Raw genomic sequence first — 20,120 nt, 5'->3', positions numbered from 1 at the left:
TTCCCTTGTTGCAAGTGAAGTTACAAATCAGGAAGCTGGGAAGCGGGCTACCCGGCTTCCTGATTGGTTAGGAAGCCAGGCTGCCTAACAACAAGTAAAGCTGGAAACCAATCACGAAGCCAGGAAAGCCGGGCGGCATGTCACGGCCTGCCTCCCGTCTTCCTGATTGGCTAGGAAGCCGGCTTCACTTGTTGCTAGGCAGCCTGACTTCCCGACCAATCAGTAAGCCGGGTGGTGGGTCATGTTTTGAATGTTTGCAAGTTCATATAAAAAAAAAAATTATATTATTATTATTATACAGGATTTATATAGCGCCAACAGTTTGCGCAGCGCTTTACAATATAAGGAAAACATTACAATAATGCTTTTTAAATATTATTGTGAAATATGTTGTTAGTTTGCATATAATGCTGGGTTTTCTAATAAGAAAGTCCAGCGCTGCTTTCATAGTTATTGGTAGCTTGCATGTAACATGGGAACTTTTTTACCTGCCAAAGGTTTTGTATTACTGTTCATCCAGCCGAAGATTTCCACAGCTTTGCTGCACATCATGGGCAGAAGGATGACACTACTTACAGTTAAGGAATACAGTGGTGTCCTCTTCCCATCTCCAATTTGCTGAAAGGTCAGTAAAAGAGCAGCAGCAAAATGATGAGGTTATTCCTTTTGTCACTCTGCTTTCTTCTCCTAGCAACATGTTCCTTGTCAGTATATTTACATGCAACACGCCTGATTGGCTTACACCTCTGCTGTACAGAAGATTTCAAGTCAAGTCAAGTCAAGTGAAATTCATATAGTACCACAAATCACATCTAATAAAATATATTCAATGCTTTAATAATAAATGCAGAGCCGCATTCATTTGTGTCTCTTATATCTTCTTGGAGTGCAACATTAAGGTCTATTTTTCTGCACAAGAGCTGTCAGAAAGAAAGTAAGAGCTCATATAGACCTCACCAATGACTGCAAATAGTAAATATAAAATATTCATCTTACATATTTCATATTTACAACCTTTTTGTACTGATAATAAACGATATAAAATAACACTGTATCATCCTTTTAAGGGTCGTTATACAGATGTTAGTTTAGCCCTGCAGATAGTTCCATAATATCAACATTTAGAATGATGAAAGCTGCTGTATAATGAGATTAACTTACATAGTTTCCAACCACAGCTATTTCGGGAATGGATGCAAAGTACATTTCAGACTGTGTCATATACTACTTTCTGAGCCATCCAGACATGTATGTGCTCTGTACCTTACAAAACATGTTTTTGTGGCCGATCATCAATTATACAATACACAGGAATGTGTTTCAAATTTACCAACATTGTTGCCGTTTACAGCCGCCACCCTTTACTGCACGCCAGAGCTGCATGTTTAAATCAAAACCTGACCCCATGCTCGGATTTAATTATATGTAAATCTACTGAGCAGGAAAATCCTTTATATACTGTGTGAATGTGCGAAAAACACACTCGAGATGTAAATAACTGATGTATTAAATCTGTTGCCATATTTTGCCCTTTAGTCATTCTTAACATTTTCTTTACGATTACGTACTACAATTAAATTGAGAAAAGAGAAGTTTTGTTGATATAGGCAATAAAGTTATATTTCTTTGACTTGCACGTGTAAAAATAACATTTACTGAAATTATGTGATTTACAGGCTATAAATAAAAAAAATTCTTATTCGTCCAATGAGGGACTCTGGAATTTAGAGACTCTCTGGTTATACTGGCGCCTACAGGAGCATTGGACAATTGTAAACATAAAAATATTACAGGTCAGCCCAGTATAAGCCAACCTACTCCCAGCATGCCTCAGCTTTTTGCTAGTGTCCTAGATTGATAGGCGTCTTTTTCTAAAAGTCTAACCTTTCTTTTGCAAGCTACCTTTTTGTTTTTAATTCAGTTAAGATTCCCACTACATTGCTGCTGAGCAGGTCCCCTAGGCAGCTATCTGGATCGGCCTTTCCTAAGCCTGAATGCCATACCTGGACCCCGGTGGACTGGACCTGTTTGGTAAGTCTAGAATGTGACATTGGGATCTGCATTGTGGCACCTTCCAGACCTGAGAGAACTGTGTTAGGTAACCATGGAGCACTTTCCAGGTTTAGAACTGTAGTACAGACTTAGGTGTGACCCTGTCTCTGAGGGTTCACCTTGTGGGTAAGCCTTGCAGACAACCTCATTACTAGGCTTGCTGGGACCATTCCTGCTTTTTATTGGTTAACTGCAGCAGTGGTTAACGTTGAGGAATTGAGCCCTGACTTCATCCACTGGGTGTAGTGCTGCACATGCTCCTGCCATTCAGCATTGCAAGTGACCCGTAGGAACTCTCCTAGGTTCCTCTTTGCTGCTCACTTACAGTTATTTTTGGCAGTCTGACCCTCTCCCTCCACCAGCAGCCGGGTTTGTGAGTATTTAAGACTGAATCTGGTACAGTGAGCTCCCCCACCTTGCAGTGCAATATGTCGGGTCACATGGGAATAGTCCTGCTGTCTTGGGTGCCTACAGCTCACGATCCACTAACAGTTCCAGTTATGCCTGCAGTTTGCCCCCTGAGGTGCCATGACACAGACAGCCTGAATTTTGTCCTGTGCTTGAGTCTATGCCAACTTTGGAGTATTTTCGAGCTTCATCAGATGTGGCACCCTTAGCTCTATCTTGGGAAGAATGTACTTTGGCCATGCAGGATAATAGAGGCTAAATTGCTCATTCTGAGGTCATAAGCAGTCTTCCATGTCTTCCCCTGCAGAATCCTTATCGGATCTGTCCGCAATGTTATTGGACTCTGTCTGGAGCTGGGTCCCTTCTTAAGAGATGTTCTTTAGAGATGGCAATACACTAGAATGGGAACAAGCCTCTGCCAATACTTCCAAACTTCAAGAGACCATCTTGGCTCTTAATAATACAGGGCCTGTAGCTTCCACCGGTGCTGTCCCTAGTCTAGGTTTATTTAGAGACTCTAAGACTGCCATGTCTTTTCCTGTGCACCCACCGTTTACAGTTGTCCTTTATGTAGACTGGAAGAACCCTAACAAGCTGTTAACCCCTCCCAAATTGCAATGGGCCTTGTACTGGTTTGAGGAGGAATAAAAAGTGCCCCCCCCCGTGAACCCCCCAATATCCCATATTAACAAACGTTTATCCATCCTCCTGAAGGATACACTTGTTTTAAATTACCTAATTGACAAGCAGTTGGAGGTACTTTCTAGAACTTTGCTTTCTCTGGAAGGCCCTGCACTGAAACCTGTTTTGACTGTTAATTTAGTCTGTCAAACTCTTGCTGACTGGGCTAAGGCCATCAGAAGTGATCTGATCACTATGCAAATTGATCCCTTAATTATGGAGTATTTGGAGATCATGGGTCCTAAATGTCCTTATTCTGGAACAGAAATGCAACATTGAATCCACTAGTTCTTTCATAACCTCACTTCATCATGGAGACTTTCTGACCTCTGTGGACATCAAGAACACGTACCTGCTTGTTCTCATTTTTCCAGCTCATCAGCGATTTCTTTACTTTGCTGTGGGCTCCCAGCACTTCAAGGTTGTAGTCCGGACATGCAGCCTATCTTATGCACCATGGATATTCACCAAGGCTAATTCTGCGCTAACCCTACTGGGCTCCCAGGACATCCCCATTGTGGCACAGATACTGGTGGACAATGTAGCCCAGACTGTCCAGACCTTCAAGAAGTTTGGCTGGGTCCTAAATCTTCTGAAGTTAGCACTGGAACCAACTCACTTGGAATATCTGGGTCTTACCCTAGACACAGCTCAAGACAGGGTTTTTTCTCCACAGAAAAAAATGTAAACGCTGTGCTCTCAGACTTTAACTTTTTAGTCCAGGAGTTACTGGACTCTTTACTTCTGCAGGAGAGTTGTTGGACTGATAAGAGCCTCCCTTGAGGCAGTCCTATTTGCCAAGATCCACTCCGGATCTCTACAGAACAACATTCTTTTTTCTTGGGACAAGTCAGTCTAGTCCTTGGACAGAATTCTGGCCTTTTTGCAGATGGGTCTGGACAAGCATATGGTTCTTAGCATCATCAAGGGTCAGATCTCAGCACTTGCTTACAATTTTGTTTCAGACACCGCTGGCTCCCCATTCTTTCAAACTTTCTATTCTTCCAAATGTTTCAAACATTATTAAAAACTTTTGTACAGGATGTCTACATGTGGCTGCCCCTGTGCACTCTCCTGTGACTTCTTGGGATCTGAATTTTCTTCTCATAGCATTGTCTGAATGTAGTTGGTTCAGAGCGAGTTTACCTCACAACCACTGCATCCATTAGAAAGACTGACTCCTGTCACATCTGATGATCCCTAAAAAGGGAAACCTGCATCTCGTTCCACCATTTCTCAGTAGCTCAGCTAGGCCATCAGCCAAACTTATAGATCTGGTTTCACCCTTTTCTTCTCAAGGTGCACTCAAGATATGTACAGTATATGCTTCTATGACTTTTCTGCATTAAGCAACTATTACCCAGATTAGCAAAACTGCTTGACCACTTGAAGACAGTCTCCAGTTCTGTTGTTTCTTGTGGGCCGGTCAGTGTTTTGTTGCCCAGTGCCTCAGTTGGACTGCTTTCGGATAGCCTAAAAGTCTCTGAATTCCTGTGTCCCTCAATGGACTTGAAAGAAAATAAGATTTTTAAATTCCTTGGAGTCCATTGAGAGACACAGGTCCTTCCCCTCTGTGTCAATGATTTTGCTCTTGGTTCTGCTTTTCTAGAAAACTGAGGCATGCTGGAAGTAGGAGGGGTTATACTGGATTGGCCAATTTTGTTGTTGTTTGCCAGTGTCCAATGGTGGAGGCAGTATAACGCAACACTCTCTAAATACCTGTGCTCCTCAATGGATTCCAAGAAAAAGATTTTAGAAAACATTTACATAAACTATTACATTTGTAAACTACAGTATACTGTAGTCAGATCAGAAAATAGATGAATTCTGGTTTGCTATGGGTTACTGCACTTTTCTTATTGCTATTCTACATTGTATTGTCTTGATGAGAAAGTTTGATAAAATGACAGGCTTCTGAATGCCACTTCTAAGATCCATCATCATTTTCACAGCCATTTATCAAACTTAAATTGACAGATTTAAAATGTAGTTTGATGAGCTAGGTTCCATCTGATTAGTGGCTTGAGTGGTTTAGTGGGGGAGACACTGATAGTGTTACAACTTATGCTTGAGTGCTGATGTTTTCAGTGTCCAAGACATTTTCAAGAGGATTTCCTGCCACCATTTTGTAAAGTACATTACTAAAACAAACATGGGCATCACACATTGCAAAGTTAGACTGGGAGCACAGGATTGATTTTTGGTAGATTAGTCATGCTACTTAGACATTGGTATTCGGACGAAATTTCGGAAACTTGGAGATACGGATGTATACGAATTCCGAATTACAGGTATAACGATTGCAAATGAATCCGAATTTCCGATTCGTTTTTTTTTGGGATGAATTTTCATTTTTTGCACGAAATTTCGTTGCAGCACAGTGACATTTCAGAACAAAAAAACCTTTTTCCCCTCTTAAATTTCACTTTGCTGCAACGAACGAACGAAACGAAAATTCGTACGTATTTCAGCTAACGAATTTCGTCCAAATCCCGAAACGAATTGACTTTCGGACCCGAATTCCGAAAAACTAAATAAAGCAAAATCTGAATCAAAACGAAACGAAACAATTTTTTTGCTGGTGCACATGTCTAATGCTACTTCAGTTGACAGTGATACACAGCTAAACCACTACACATTTAGAACAAATAGCTTCTTATGGAGTGAGGTACATAAGTAGCACATATATGTATATAGCTTGTGATAGGGATTAGTTACACACGTTGGAGCATTGTATGATCATTACTGGTTAATCGCTACTGCATGCTACTTGTTTACCCCACTATTTAAGCTGCTGTTAGCTCTAAATGGTTGAATCTATTGCTGTAGATTATTATTAGCTGATTGCATCACTTCCGAATTTCTCGGCTGTCATTCCCCTGCTAGAGAAGCTGGGGAAGAGCTATTCAAGTGATCTGCGCTTGAATAGCTTTTTTTGCAGTGGAAATCTGACACTGGGGATCTAATAGACCCCTAATGTCACCTTAAAGAGAACCTGCCACCTCCAATGTGATATCAGACAGGGGGCTTGTAAGCCTATGTCTATTAGACACGAATATTCATACAAATTCATGTTTTTTGTTTGTTGGATGGCCCCAATTTATATGCTTATAGACTGATGTCAAATCAGACCTAAGAGAAAATCTGAGCTGCCTGATTTGTTCCTTCATGGATTTTTTAAAGCTGAGCTCCAGACATATAGCTAAATAAACAGATACAATAAATTAAGTGGTGCTGTGTTACTTGCCAAAGGATTTGCATTTCTGTCCAGTTATGACATTTACAGCATAGCTCTGTTTGGCAACGGAGAAAATGCGATTCTTCTTTGCTGCAGTTCACTAGTGCTTAGCAGCAGACTGAGGAGTTCATCTCTCTGTCACTCTGCTTTCTCCTTCTAGCAGTGTGTCCCTTGTCAGCCTGAGCTCTGCTGTAGAGGGATAGGAAGAGGCTGAAATCAGGTCAAATTCAGATTCTTACACTGCTTGCACAAAATAATTTAAACTATATATTAACAGATACATAACTTTATATACTTTCCATGATGTTGCTGCTAAGAGTCCAGAGCATATAAACACACCCTCTTATTTACTAGCTGTGTGTGATCATTATATTATGTACTGAGTAGAGTGGAATTTATCTTCCATTCACACCCTTTTTCCATTCTCTTATCTGTTGTTTGAGACAATTCTAGAATTACAGAGAAAAGAACAAACTGGTCTCCACTTTGATAAACATGTGACCAGAACCTTCACAGCTTTATGTAGGCGATACTAAGGTGAAAGTGGAATTCCAGGATAACAATCACTTACATCGAAATACTTTATTGTTTTACCATCCTGAAGATTTGTCATTTTGGCAATGCATTATTCTAACACACACATCTGCTAGTGGGAACTTTCACTGTGTTATTTGCTTGTTTAACCATACTAATTGCTGGTCTTATCCCTGCTAATTGGACAGAAGTGATTATGCTGATTCATTGTCCAATGAGAAAGTCATTGGACAATGAGGTAGAGAAGATAACAGGAAACATCATTGCTGAACTAGGTCATTGTGTCACCTGTCTGACTGTGCAGTAAAGCCGGGTATATACAGTATGGTTGGAATTTTGTAAAAAAAAAAATCATTTTTGTGAACGTTCCTTTGATTCTCTAATAATTATTGGGATGAAATTGGCAATCGTTTTCAACCATGGTGACCAAAGAAATCATAGGAGCAGGAGTGAAAGTTGTTCTTGAAGGAATGATATTCGAACAGTGAATGTGATTTTTGTTCAAGAAACTCCATTAATTCCAAAACTGAATGTTAAAATCAAATGAAATGTTAAAATCTACCTTAAGACTGAAATTCGAGCTGCACGTGGCGATGTTACTACCCCCACTCAACAAAAGTCAATTTTTGAAGCAACTTTTGTTCAGGAAGCCTTTCTTGAAATCCTTAGCCAAACTAAACCTGTGTCTATTCAGATGCTGGTCCTGTTTAGGCACAGTGGCTTAATGGTGGTTAGCAGTTCTGCTCTGCAGCAATGGGGGTCCCTGGTTTGTATCCCGGTCAGGATACTATCTGCAAGGAGTTTGCATGTTTTCCCTGTTCTTGCATAGGTTTCCTCCAGGTACTCCGGTTTCCTCCAACACTCCAAAGACATGCTAGAAGGTTAATTGCTGGAAGGTTAAAGGGACTGATTTGAAAGCGTGTATATGTATTATGTGAATATGTAAGTACCAATAATAATAATAATAAATATTAAGGAGCCGCTGGAACAGCAGGTATTTCTCCATACATGATGATTAGCATGGATGGGAAAATCAATGGATTTCTCTTGTTTACCACAGAGGACTAAATGAGGAAATATGTTGTGTGTATGGGCAGCTAAAATCACAAACTTGACTAAACAGAATTATACACTTTTGATGTGTAAAATGCTAAATGTATATGTATTTCAACTGTATATTTATCTGTATGCCTAGAGTTATGCTTTAAGACATTGTATCCCTATTGCTTTTAATTATTCCACTGCATACATTTTAGTGTATCAAAGTGTAAAAATTGATCCATACATAAGAGTTGCACAGTACAGGGATAATGAAATGTTCATATTATTGGCACTGGAATCATAGTCATCACACCTGTGACCAGACTCTGGTCCAGTGATGGCTCTGCCCAGTTCCTATGCCACCACTATTGAAGATTCAGGCCAAAGGAGAATGCTTTCCCAAGTACATCAATTAACATGAAGCACAGGGGATGCATGGGGAATTATCCTTGTGCTGGACCAGAAGCTTGACACCTTCTGCTTTATTGTGAATTTACAATAGCATTGTGGGAGCTGCCAAGCTAGGGGGCCATCTATCCACAAATTGCAGGGCTACTATCTAAGTAGCTAGGTCTGCTTGTCTACATCTATATATGAGAAGTCTATGAGCTGGCTGATAACATTAATATGGACTGAAAACAATGCACTTCCTGTATGGCAATTTAGAACCTTTATATTTAATACAATAAAAATATAATAGGACAAATTTGTAAAGTGTTTTTTATGTTTTTTTGTGAAGAGTGAATAGGTTATGTACATACAGGTGGACATGTAATATTCATACCCAGGGTACATACCCTATATGTAAAGCCACAGGCATTGAGACCCCACGTCTATTACCATGGAGCACCCCAATACAAGGACACCCCCTCCCCCATAGACCTTCACTAAAGATAGCATAACTAACAGCACTGACCGCCATTGTAACGAATGTATTCACACTGACCGCCCTTGTAATGGAAGTAAATACACGGACTGTGAATGTAACTAAAGTATTCGCCCTGACCACCAATGTAACGAAAGTATTCACACTGACCTGCCAATGTAACTAAAGTATTCGCCCCGACCACCAAAGTAATGTAGGGAAATACACTGACCGACACTTGGATGTGTGCTTTGTCTTTCTTGGACATCTTCAGGTTCTTACCCAAGTATGGTAGAGGCCATTAGCACTGGCTTGTTGTCATTTTGGCTGTCACAACCATTTTGTGACAGCCAGCTCAGGACTCCTTCTGACCACCATCATTGATGCTCCTCTTCCATCTAGTTGCAATTGTTTGTCAGAAGGTAGCTGACATATCTTTGGCAACCTGTGTTTTTGTTATGGTTCCAGTTGCTGGAAAGCCCCTTTTTCTTCCTTAGCAGGGGGGGTGACGATTTGCATATGAATGAGCCACGATATTTACATATGCATGGGTTGTGGCTTATTGATATGCAAATCACTGTGGTCCATTCATATGTAAATATCTCGGCCGGGGCAGTGCAGGAACAGCAACAGGATCTGGAGAGAGCAGACAGCAGAGGGAGCTGGGGGCGGGGATCTGACTATAGGAAACTGACGCTCAGAGCCCCATCCTTGTTGCTGCACCTGTGTATGGGAGGGAGGCACTGTTTTTCCACCCTCCCCACATGCGCCCTCAAGCGGTCGCTTGTGTTTCCTGTATGGTAGTGCTGGCTCTAATTATCTTCACATTTGGCTCATGTACATGTAATTTGGCCAGATTATGATGTCGCTGTGACATATTAGGAGTTTGCACTGGGTTAGCACATATGTACTGCCAAAACTATAAACTATGTTGCCTTGACAAAGGGATCATCAGTAGCTTCAGCTTGTGGCAACAGTTTTCACAATAAATCAGAGAAAAAGGTGTCATGGTGGTGAAATTGTACTTTTGTCAAGCTTGTAGAAAAATATCTTTGAGATAAACAATGCAATAGTAACTCAAAAAAAGATGCTTACTGAAGATAGACTATACTTTCTCCTTACAAGGAAGATTTTGTTTGAGAAGTCTTTCCATTCAAAGGAGGGGCACTCAGTGATTGCGGAAGTAATGATTGCCAGGCTTGCGCTGCATTCTGTTTACTAGACAGACTGCATCTGTGATATGATGTGTGTTGTTAATCAGCCCTGATTTAAAGTTCCCAGTAATCAGTGCATATCATTTCTTGGCGACAACAATAGTACTGAGTCAGCAGTGGCCTTAAACTAGTCATTATTTGTAAAGCTGGCTTGGCAAAGGCCACTCACTTACAAGGATGTGGGCGGGTATGTTTGAATACCTGTTATTGTCTGCTTCTAGTCTGGCACTTTCAAATACAATAGGTAACCTAACAGCATCATATGAAGTATTTTGTGTCAACTGTCACGTCAAAGACTACACTGGTACTTTGATCTACCTCCCCTGCAGTCTAGTTCTGGTCAAGAAGTGAAGTCTGTGTTGAATCAACATATATATGGCATACCACCCATATGTACCTCATTTGAAGGGATTGTCACGCTTGTGAAGCCAATTCCCTCTATCAATTCCCTCTCTTCCTCCTTGTTCCTCAGTTGTTCCTTCTTTTTGGTCTGAGGTTTAGAGGAACACTCTAAATTAATGTACCATTTAAAATTGGTGTCAGTGGGAGTAGTTTACATTGGTGTTAGTGGGAGTAGTTCACATTGGTGTCAGTGGGAGTAGTTCACATTGGTGTTAGTGGGAGTAGTTTACATTGGTGTCAGTGGGAGAAGTTTACATTGGTGTCAGTGGGAGTAGTTTACATTGGTGTTAGTGGGAGTAGTTCACATTGGTGTCAGTGGGAGTAGTTCACATTTGTGTCAGTGGGAGTAGTTTACATTGGTGTCAGTGGGAGTAGTTTACATTGGTGTTAGTGGGAGTAGTTCACATTGTTGTCAGTGGGAGTAGTTTACATTGGTGTTAGTGGGAGTAGTTCACATTGGTGTCAGTGGGATTAGTTTACATTGGTGTCAGTGGGAGTAGTTTACATTGGTGTTAGTGGCAGTAGTTCACATTGGTGTCAGTGGGATTAGTTTACATTGGTGTCAGTGGGAGTAGTTTACATTGGTGTCAGTGGGAGTAGTTCACGTTGGTGTCAGTGGGAGTAGTTTACGTTGGTGTTAGTGGGAGTAGTTCACATTGTTGTCAGTGGGAGTAGTTTACATTGGTGTTAGTGGGAGTAGTTCACATTGGTGACAGTGGGAATAGTTTGCATTGGTGTCAGTAGGAGCCGTTCACCCCCAGCAGAGAAGAGGGCTATGACGTGCAAGGAGAGAGGGGGCTGTGCTTCCTGAAGAAGACACATTTTCTACCAAGTTCAAAGACACATTGCAAGTCATAAAGTTGTTTACGGAATTGAGAAATGCTGCAAGTAAGCATTTGAAATAATCTTTTTCTGTGCTTTTAATTGTGATTTTTTTTAAAGTTGGTGAATTAAGGCCTCGCTAAAAAGAAGAAAAAAAATAAACAAGCATTCAATATAGGGCCTTGAAATTATGTCTGATTTACACCTCTTTGTTTTAAAGACACACTATGCATGTGACCTGCATAGACATGTTTTTTTATAATTCTTTATCTTTTTATCATGCATATCCCACAGGCAAGTGAGGTGTCCATAGTAGAATGTTATGGAAATAAGAAATGGATAGGATGTTTAACTACCTCCCGGCCAGCCGCTGTGTATACACAGCCTGCCGGGAGCTTCTTGGATGTAACTGGGCGTGTATACACGTCTTGTTACATCCGCCCGCTCGGGCACGCCGCGAGTTAAGTGAAAAAAAAAAATAGTACAAAAATTTAAAGTTTCCCCCCCAATTTTTTAAAATTTACACAAAAAAGAATTAAAAAAACAATTTTTTTTTTAAAGTCCCCACCCCTACATACACGCATGTAAACATGCGTAAGGTGCGCATACCTGTGAAAACGACGATTGCACCCATTACGCCGCACATGTTACATATCGCCGCGAACGTCGGAATGAGAGCAATAGTTCTAGGGCCATCAATCACTGATAACACTAAACTGATGAGCGGTAAAAGCTTTTAAAGCGTCGCCTATGGCCAATTTTGGGTATGCTAGTTTTTTTCCGATTTTGCGAGTGCGCGCAATTTTTACGCTTGACATGTTTGGTGTCTATTTACCCGACGTGACCCCGTCTTTTATATTTTACCAAAAAAGTGGGTAATATTAGTTGTTTTATAGCATAATGTAAAAAAAAACCGTTTTTTTCTCAAAATTTTCAGTCATTTCTCCTGAATATAGTAAAAAATAAAACCCGCAGTGGTGATTAAATACCACCAAAAGAAAGCTCTATCTGTCCCCAAAAAATGGTATAAAATTCATTTCAGTACAGCGTTGCGTGACGGAATAAATGTCAGTCAAAGTACCGCAGCGCTGAACACTGAAAAATGGCCTGGCCAGGTAGGGGATCTAAACACCTGGTCTTCAAGCGGTTAACAACACTAAAATAAATTTAAAATAGTTTTTGGATCATAATATTTTTATTATGTTGATTTTAAAGAAAAATTGTTTTAAGAGATAAGAGGCTACTGGTATTGGTCTCGCCTTAAAGTGGAAGAAAAGATTCCGAAAAAAAATGCTAACTGTTAGGCTTTATATAACAGAATAGACTTTGTAAGTCAGTTCTGCCATGAACGCGTCTTTCTAGCTGTCAGCAATTTTTTGTTTTCTGTATGCTGAGACGTGCATGCGCTGCTCAGTGGACAGACCCGGCATTTCCAGACAAAGTAACATCCATGTACATTGCCCGTTAAGCGTCTGAAGAATCCGAACCAGCAAGAGGGCCGAGCCAAAGATGGAAGTACCGGAAAGGAGGAGAGCTGTCCTGGAGGAGAATGGTTTGGCAGGCAAGTCTACCATAATGCGTAAACCTAGCACATTATGGTTGAAAGCTCCAAGTGGGCATTTATTTCTTTACTCATTTGCCTTTAATGCCACTTTAAAAAGCTGGCTTCCAGGCTGTCATGTTGACCCTCAACTTTGAGTCTTTCGACCAGAAACAAGTATGCGGCTAAGGTCTTCTGTCTTTGGTCTGACTTTCCTGATCTGCGTACTTGTTCTTGGTTAGTGTCTTAAACTCCTGAGGTCAACAGGTCAACAACAGCTAGGCATTTTCAGAAGTAGGTCAGAAAAAGGAAGCTCTGTAAAGAATGGAAGGTGCGCAAAATTTCAGTTTCTCTACTGCCAATTACTTGGCAATAGCAGCATGACTTCAAAAATTTAAAGTCAACACAACATTGGTTCAAAGTGTTCTCCAACAATATGTTCTTGCCACAGATACTGTATTACAGAATTGTATGCATCTTTTGTCTGTGACTCTGATAGACTTCAATCCACTATGACTTGCTAAGAATACAGAGCAAAGTAGTAATGATCCTAAATACTAACCACTAATAAGAGGAAGAGAAGATATTTAAAAGGAAGTTTTCCATAATGTTCATCTTATTTATTACGTTCATTACTTTGTGTGCCTTGGCTGTAACTAAATTAGGCTCAGACTGGACGAATTGTTACAGCTAATAAAATATACACTGACCTTTAACTTCTCATTAGATCTCCTGAACTCTAGACCACCGGCTGTGGTAAAGACAAGGGAATCAATAATAATGAGCCCCATATCTGTATTGAGAGCACTAACACTGATGATTAGATTTACAGTGATTTAATTTTACACCGTAAAAATGTATAAACAGTAAGAGTATTAAGGTTAAATTTAGAAAACTATATATTTTGTGTCTGGTTGTAATGAAATGTCATTTCAATGACAGAGCTGCTGCACAGTGCCATCTTGTGGTCAGTTTAATGTACAACTTTTTCAAAAAACCATTTACAGGGTTATTCACTAAAGGGTGAAGAGTTTGGAGAAGGCAGGAGAAATGAACAATCTAGGACAACATAGCTGAACTGGAAAGTGAGCTGAACTGGAGAATTTTTCCAAATTAACTATGTTGTCCTAGATTGTTCACTTCTCCTGCCATCTCCAAACTCTTCACCCTTTTGTGAATAGCCCTGTAATAGAGCAGAACACTAATAACAACAGGGTTATTCACAAAAGGGTTAGGAGTTTGGAGAAGGGAGAAGTGAACAATCTAGGACAACATAGCTGAAGTGGAAAGTGAGCTGAATTGGAGAATTTTTCCAAATTAACTATGTTGTCCTAGATTGTTCACTTCTCCTGCCTTCTCCAAACTTTTCACCCTTTTGTGAATATCCCTGCCTAGGATTTTTTTTCTTTTTGATCTGCAGTGTAAATATAAGTTAAAGTAGTATTTAACTCTCAACCTTTTTTTAATAGTGAATCCAGATCAAGCAAATATGCTGTTCATTGTCCAGCAAAGTGTTTCTTTACTTTTTATCCAAACAGCTCCAACTCTCTCAGCTTCACTTCCCTGAAGTCCCTGTTGAGCTCACAATGAACAGACCAGTCTCCACCAGCTTTCCAGCTAGTAAACTTGGAAAAGGAAGGAGGATGGAAGTAGCTGGCTTTGCTGGAGACACACACAGCCTACTAGCACACAAGGGTGGCCCCAGAGAACCCAAATAATGAGATCTGTCAGCACAGTACAGACTGGATTAGATATGGTAAACATTAACTCCTCAGCCCCCTTCTAAACATCAAGTAGCAGGGAAAAACTTCAGTTTTGGAAAAGGTGCTGACAAGGTTACATAATGAAAACTACAGGCTTTTATTAGTAGACAGTCTTACCCTTCTCCAACATCCTGAACAGAAAGGCAGCTTCCAGTCCTGACATAGCCAGGAGGCAGGACAGCCTCTATGGAGGCCTTACAGCCTGACAAGAAAATAAGTGAATAACAGTGTACGCAAATCTCTGGTAAGGTGGCAAAAAAAAAAAAACAGCTTAAGATTAAATATGGAGATGTAGGTTATTACAGCTATGCATTTGTGACTGGCTCTCTTTAAAATAGTTTTATGGTTGAAACATCTATAGTGCCAGACTATGCCTTCTTACAGCATTTTACATGTCCCCTGAGGTTCCCAAACAAATTCTGAGTTTTTTTAAAGTCAGTATTTGCAATACCTTAGGCATGTCCCTACACGAGAAGGCTCAGGTAAGGTGATAGGTCATGAAGACTTGGTGCTGCATTGTGGCATAGATGGGGTGGTGTACTTTCTGTTTATAACTCCAAGATGGTTTCATACGCTGGCAGCACTGCTAGAAGGATCACTGTCAACAGAAATGTACAATGTGATACCTTATGTACGTAGTGTCCTACAATTAGTTTAGTGCAGGTTTCCATATATCAGGTTTATTTTAATGGAACATACAGAAGGTTATCAGAAACAAATATAATAAAAGTCAGATTCCTGAGGAAGAGGCATTTACCTACACAAATCCAAATTCATCTAAGCAATGCTATAGAGAGTAGTGATGAGCCGAAAACCCCCGTGTTCGGTTCTAACTCGAACTTTCGAACATGGAAAAAGTTCTAACTCGAACTTAGAACTCAATGCAAGTCTATGGGGGTAGAACTCAGAAATGTAAATGTCCCCATTTTGAAGCCTTATATGCAATTTATTTGCATCCCATAATGTTCGGCGTTCAGCAAACGCTAGAACATGCAATGTTCGAGTCGAACCTATGGTCGACTCGAACAGGCAGCCCATCCTTAATAGAGAGCACTGAATATAACTGTCTGGTGTCACCTATAGAAAAACAGATCATAACATTCTGTAAGCCATGAAATATAACAATCTGGCTACACCCATAAGAAAGCACTGATTATAAGAATTTGGCTGCACTTATAGGAGAGCACCTAAAGACTTACTACAGTCGTATTCAAAAATCAATGAATTGTTGCTGCTGCAATTACAGAGACAAAAGACACTGTTAGCTGATGTAATATTTCACAGACAGAAATAGATTTTTGGATGGACAAAACTTTTAATCTTTTGTAACTTTAAATTAGTTTAAAAATGCAAACAGTGTTGATATGTTTGGCAATGATGCAATAAAAGAAACACGATAGTTATGGCTTTGTCTAAAAAAGAAAATCAAGCAGGGTTATATACTGCCATCTAGTGAATTGCCATGACCATATTCAAGTAACATTGCACTATAATCCGAATAATGTTTACATAGACCTTTATTATAATAGCTAAAGTATATACCATAAACTCTTCTAAATAAACTCAAAGAATCCTATTATTTTTTAATGTCACAGATTTGTTGCATCTTTCAACTGAGTACACAAGCCAGGCCATGTAAGCCTGTGCACTAAGCAGCCAGTGTCTGCTAGATGAAATATAATAAAATCACAGATGTAAAATATATATTTGGTTTACCATCACTGCTAATTATTATTTTTTTCACCTATGTGTTTTTGAAAGAGAAGCATTTAACCACTTCAGGCCTCGTGAAGTTTTGGCCATTTTGCAAGAAACAGAAAACGTGTCTGTGACTTGATGCTGCTCCAGCGTAGCCCAAACTTAAGCATTACCAACTAATTGCAAATAAAGCTAAAACCTTTTTCAACACCCATGTAGAATATTTAGTCCAGATTAAGCGACAAAGCAGAAAGTTATGACTTTTTTGTGTACAGAAAACAACAACGGCTTGATGAAGGTTCTAAGCCTTGTTTCCTCTTCTTATTAAACTTCTCTCTGTATACATTTTGGAAAAATTCCCATTTTGGTTTCCTGGTGCCTCAGCAGGAAGTGAAGAGAAACCTCCCCCATTTTATAAACAATTGGCTTGTTTAAAAACAAACACACAACTAAAAGGAACTTTCATTGTTGCTTCTACAACAACAACAACAACAACTCATAATCGAATAAAACAAAACAGAACTGGACAGCAGAACGTGTACATTGTTCTGTTAACAGATTCCATGAAAACAGAACTTTTGCTAAATTAACATAATGCTGAATTTAAAGAACCTGAGATACTGCATACCAAATCCAGCACCTTATACTAACCTTGAAGCATAGTGGAAGGAATATAATGAAGTGGGACAGCCACTGAGGAACCAATAAAGTCAAAGTTTCAGGAAAATGTTGCCACATTGGTTCAGGGCATTTGTTTGTGATCTAAAACTGGGAATTATGTTATATGTGTGTAGGTGGCGTGTATGGGTGTGTTACTTATGTGTGTCATTCTGTTTAAATGTTTTTTAGATTTATTTACTTTTTTACTTGACTCTCACATATCTGTGATATACATATGCTTGCTTGGGAAATTAAAAGTTCTCTTTGGGAAGACATTGGGGATCTGTTAGACCCCTGATGACTTATCTTTGTTCAGCAGATACAGATTAGGAATAGAGAGTCCCTTGTCTGCAGCTTAGCCAGTTCAGAGCATCTGCGAGACCTGTGAATCTGGATATCTTATTATCTAACACACTTGAGCCACATTTTTATTTGCTCACTGCAAAGTTAGAAAACAGTTTTGATAAACCTCTTTGTATTGAGCTGTTTTGCTAAATATTCTTTACTGGCTTCACACATCCAACAACTTTGGGAACACACAGGCTGTGTCCAGTCCTCATTTTAGACATCTTAGTGTACAAGGATTTAACCTCCCTGGCGGTATGAATATGTCAGGAATTTTGTACCAAAAGCGGTACAATTTTTTACATGGACATTTGTTGTTTATATTGTAGGCCTATAATTCTTAGTAAATCTCAGGAATAACTCACCTAAATCTGTCCAAACAAGAGTCCAGTAGACATCCCAGGTATGATAAAGTTTGAAACACGAAATTAAAAAATTATAATATAATAAATTATAAATAATTATAAGAAATTATAATATAATAAATAATTATAAATAATTATAACAAATTATAATATAATAATTTTAAAAAATGGTCCAGTAAATGGGAATTCTGGGGGCGCAGCCTGATCCGTACCACAGTCAATAGAGTACCAAGTTCGCACATCACTGAGCTCGGTCGCAGAATCGTCGCTGTTTTAGGTCAAAAGCGGTTTTAGACCAGGTAGAAAACAGCGATAGTAAATTAGAACTACTTGCAGAATTGAGTGATAGCGATTCGTTGGGAAATTCCTCAACAGACACTGAAAGTGAGGACAGCGAGGATTCTGCGACCGAGCTCAGTGATGTGCGAACTTGGTACTTTATTTACTGTGGTACGGATCAGGCAACGACCCCAGAATTCCCATTTACTGGACCATTTTTTTTATTATTTTATTATAATTTTTTATAATTATTTATTATATTATAATTTCTTATAATTGTGAAAAAGTGTCAGGCAGGGCACTGGACAAAGCTCTAGGGACAAAATTGAAGTGAAATAGTTTGATACATAAGTGTAATCATAGCAGATTACATTGTATTGTGTGTATTCTGTGTACATTGCAACTTTTCACTTTTGAATTTCCCGCCGGCTGTGACACCCGAAAACGAAACTAAAAGTCAGATGCCGGCTTTTAGTTTCATTTTCGGGCCGCGTACAGGAGAGGACGCCGCGGGCTCGCAGGGACAAGGTGAGTGTCACTTTTCTCTGCAACCCAGAGTCTGGCTCGGGGTTACCGCTCCTAGCATTGAAAATTTACCCCTCAGACAGACTCGGGATTACCGCCAGGGAGGTTAAAGGATAATTAAAGCCTCCGTTTTGTTTGCATAGATCTACTGCTAGCAAGCAGTAGATCTATGCAAAAAGTGTAAAAAAAACAAAAACGCTTTAACAGAGGTTAATACTCATCTGTGTCTTCCCTGCGCGCTCCCGTCCAAAAATGTGAAGATCCTTGGGCGGCCGCAAAGCATCTCGTGGCGGGCGCATGCGCAGTTCAGATTTTCGGCCGGGACGCGAGGAGAGACACAAGGTAAGTATATGGACGCGTGCGCCCTCATGCAGACACCGTGGGACAGGAAGTGCCAGCAAGCACAGAGGAGTCAGCGCTGGATCGGAGACCCCTTAGCAGCGCTGGAGGGACAGTTGAAAGCGTCAGGAAAGAAGAAGATCGGATTAAGAAACATCATTTAAGGTAAGTGCTGACATTAACATTGGGGGGAGGAAAAAAAATATTTGACTTTAATGTCACTTTAAGCTGGCCATAGCTGGCTCAACAAACACAAACCATTCTGATTTTGAGCATTGTGTTTAATAGGGCATTTTTGCAATACAAATACCTAAAGCAGTAGATCAGTAAAGGATTGGGTACAGTGCCATAGATAGCTCCTTTTGTGCCTGAAGCAAGAACAGAGAATGGTGGTGATGGGAACAGAGTAAGGGGACATAGGGTGATAAGGACAGAGCAGGGGAGTAAAATAGATTTTTAAGGGGTGATGGGGACAGAGCATGGGGACATCAGGTTATAGGGACAGAGAAGGGGAGAAAATTAGATTTGTAAGTGCTAACTACACATACAGGATACCGATTGCTTACTTCATGAGGGGATAGAGCAGGTCATGGCAGAAAATTCTCCCAATTACATATTTAGTTCATTCCCTAGTCTCCTTCATCCCCAGGTCTTCCTTGCCATCTCTCAGCACGTTTTAGCTCCGCGTGCGGAGTATAGAGGGAGGGGTCATGTGAGGGTCAAAGGTGTGATGCTTCATTAGCTGGCGCACTGAGTTTTATGCTGGCTTTAAGCAGCATTAGCTGACAGCCAATTGCCGGCTGGGAACTCCATGCATCAGCCAATAAGTGAGGCAATCAGCGCTGCAGCCACACTCAACTCGTCCCCCTCCTGGCAACCAGCCAATACACAGTGGCACTGCATGTGTGTCCACTGGTCGCTTCTATGGTAAACTGTGGCAATCAGCACTGCAACCGCTCTCAACTCCCCCCACACCTAGGAACCAGCCAATAAATGGCAGTGCTGCATGTGAGTGAGATGGTAATGTACTGCATCCACATCCCAAAGCACCCGCCCACCTCTTACCCCTGCTGGGCACCAGGTCCAGGTCCGGCCCTTGCAGCTGCGCCCGAAGCTAGTGCCTCACTCGCCTCACCCTTCCTACGACCCTGATCGGGCATCAGGTAAGAATTGTGAGTCTCTGGGGTCTATTCACAAAGCTGCCGAAGGATCTGGCCGTAGCTTCGGCCGATCCTTCGGCTAGCTTCGGCCCCAGGACCCCTTCGGTTCAGGAGAACCGAGGGGGTGCTGTACGGGCTATTCACAATAGCCCGTACAGCTCCCGATCACAGCCGAGCAGCTCAGTCGAG

Source organism: Nanorana parkeri, unplaced genomic scaffold (assembly GCF_000935625.1).
Source record: "Nanorana parkeri isolate BGI_ZX_2015 unplaced genomic scaffold, ASM93562v1 scaffold73, whole genome shotgun sequence".
NCBI classification, from domain to species: Eukaryota; Metazoa; Chordata; class Amphibia; order Anura; family Dicroglossidae; genus Nanorana; species Nanorana parkeri.
The sequence above is the reverse complement of the archived record's forward strand: the minus strand, read 5'-3'. Positions refer to the sequence as shown.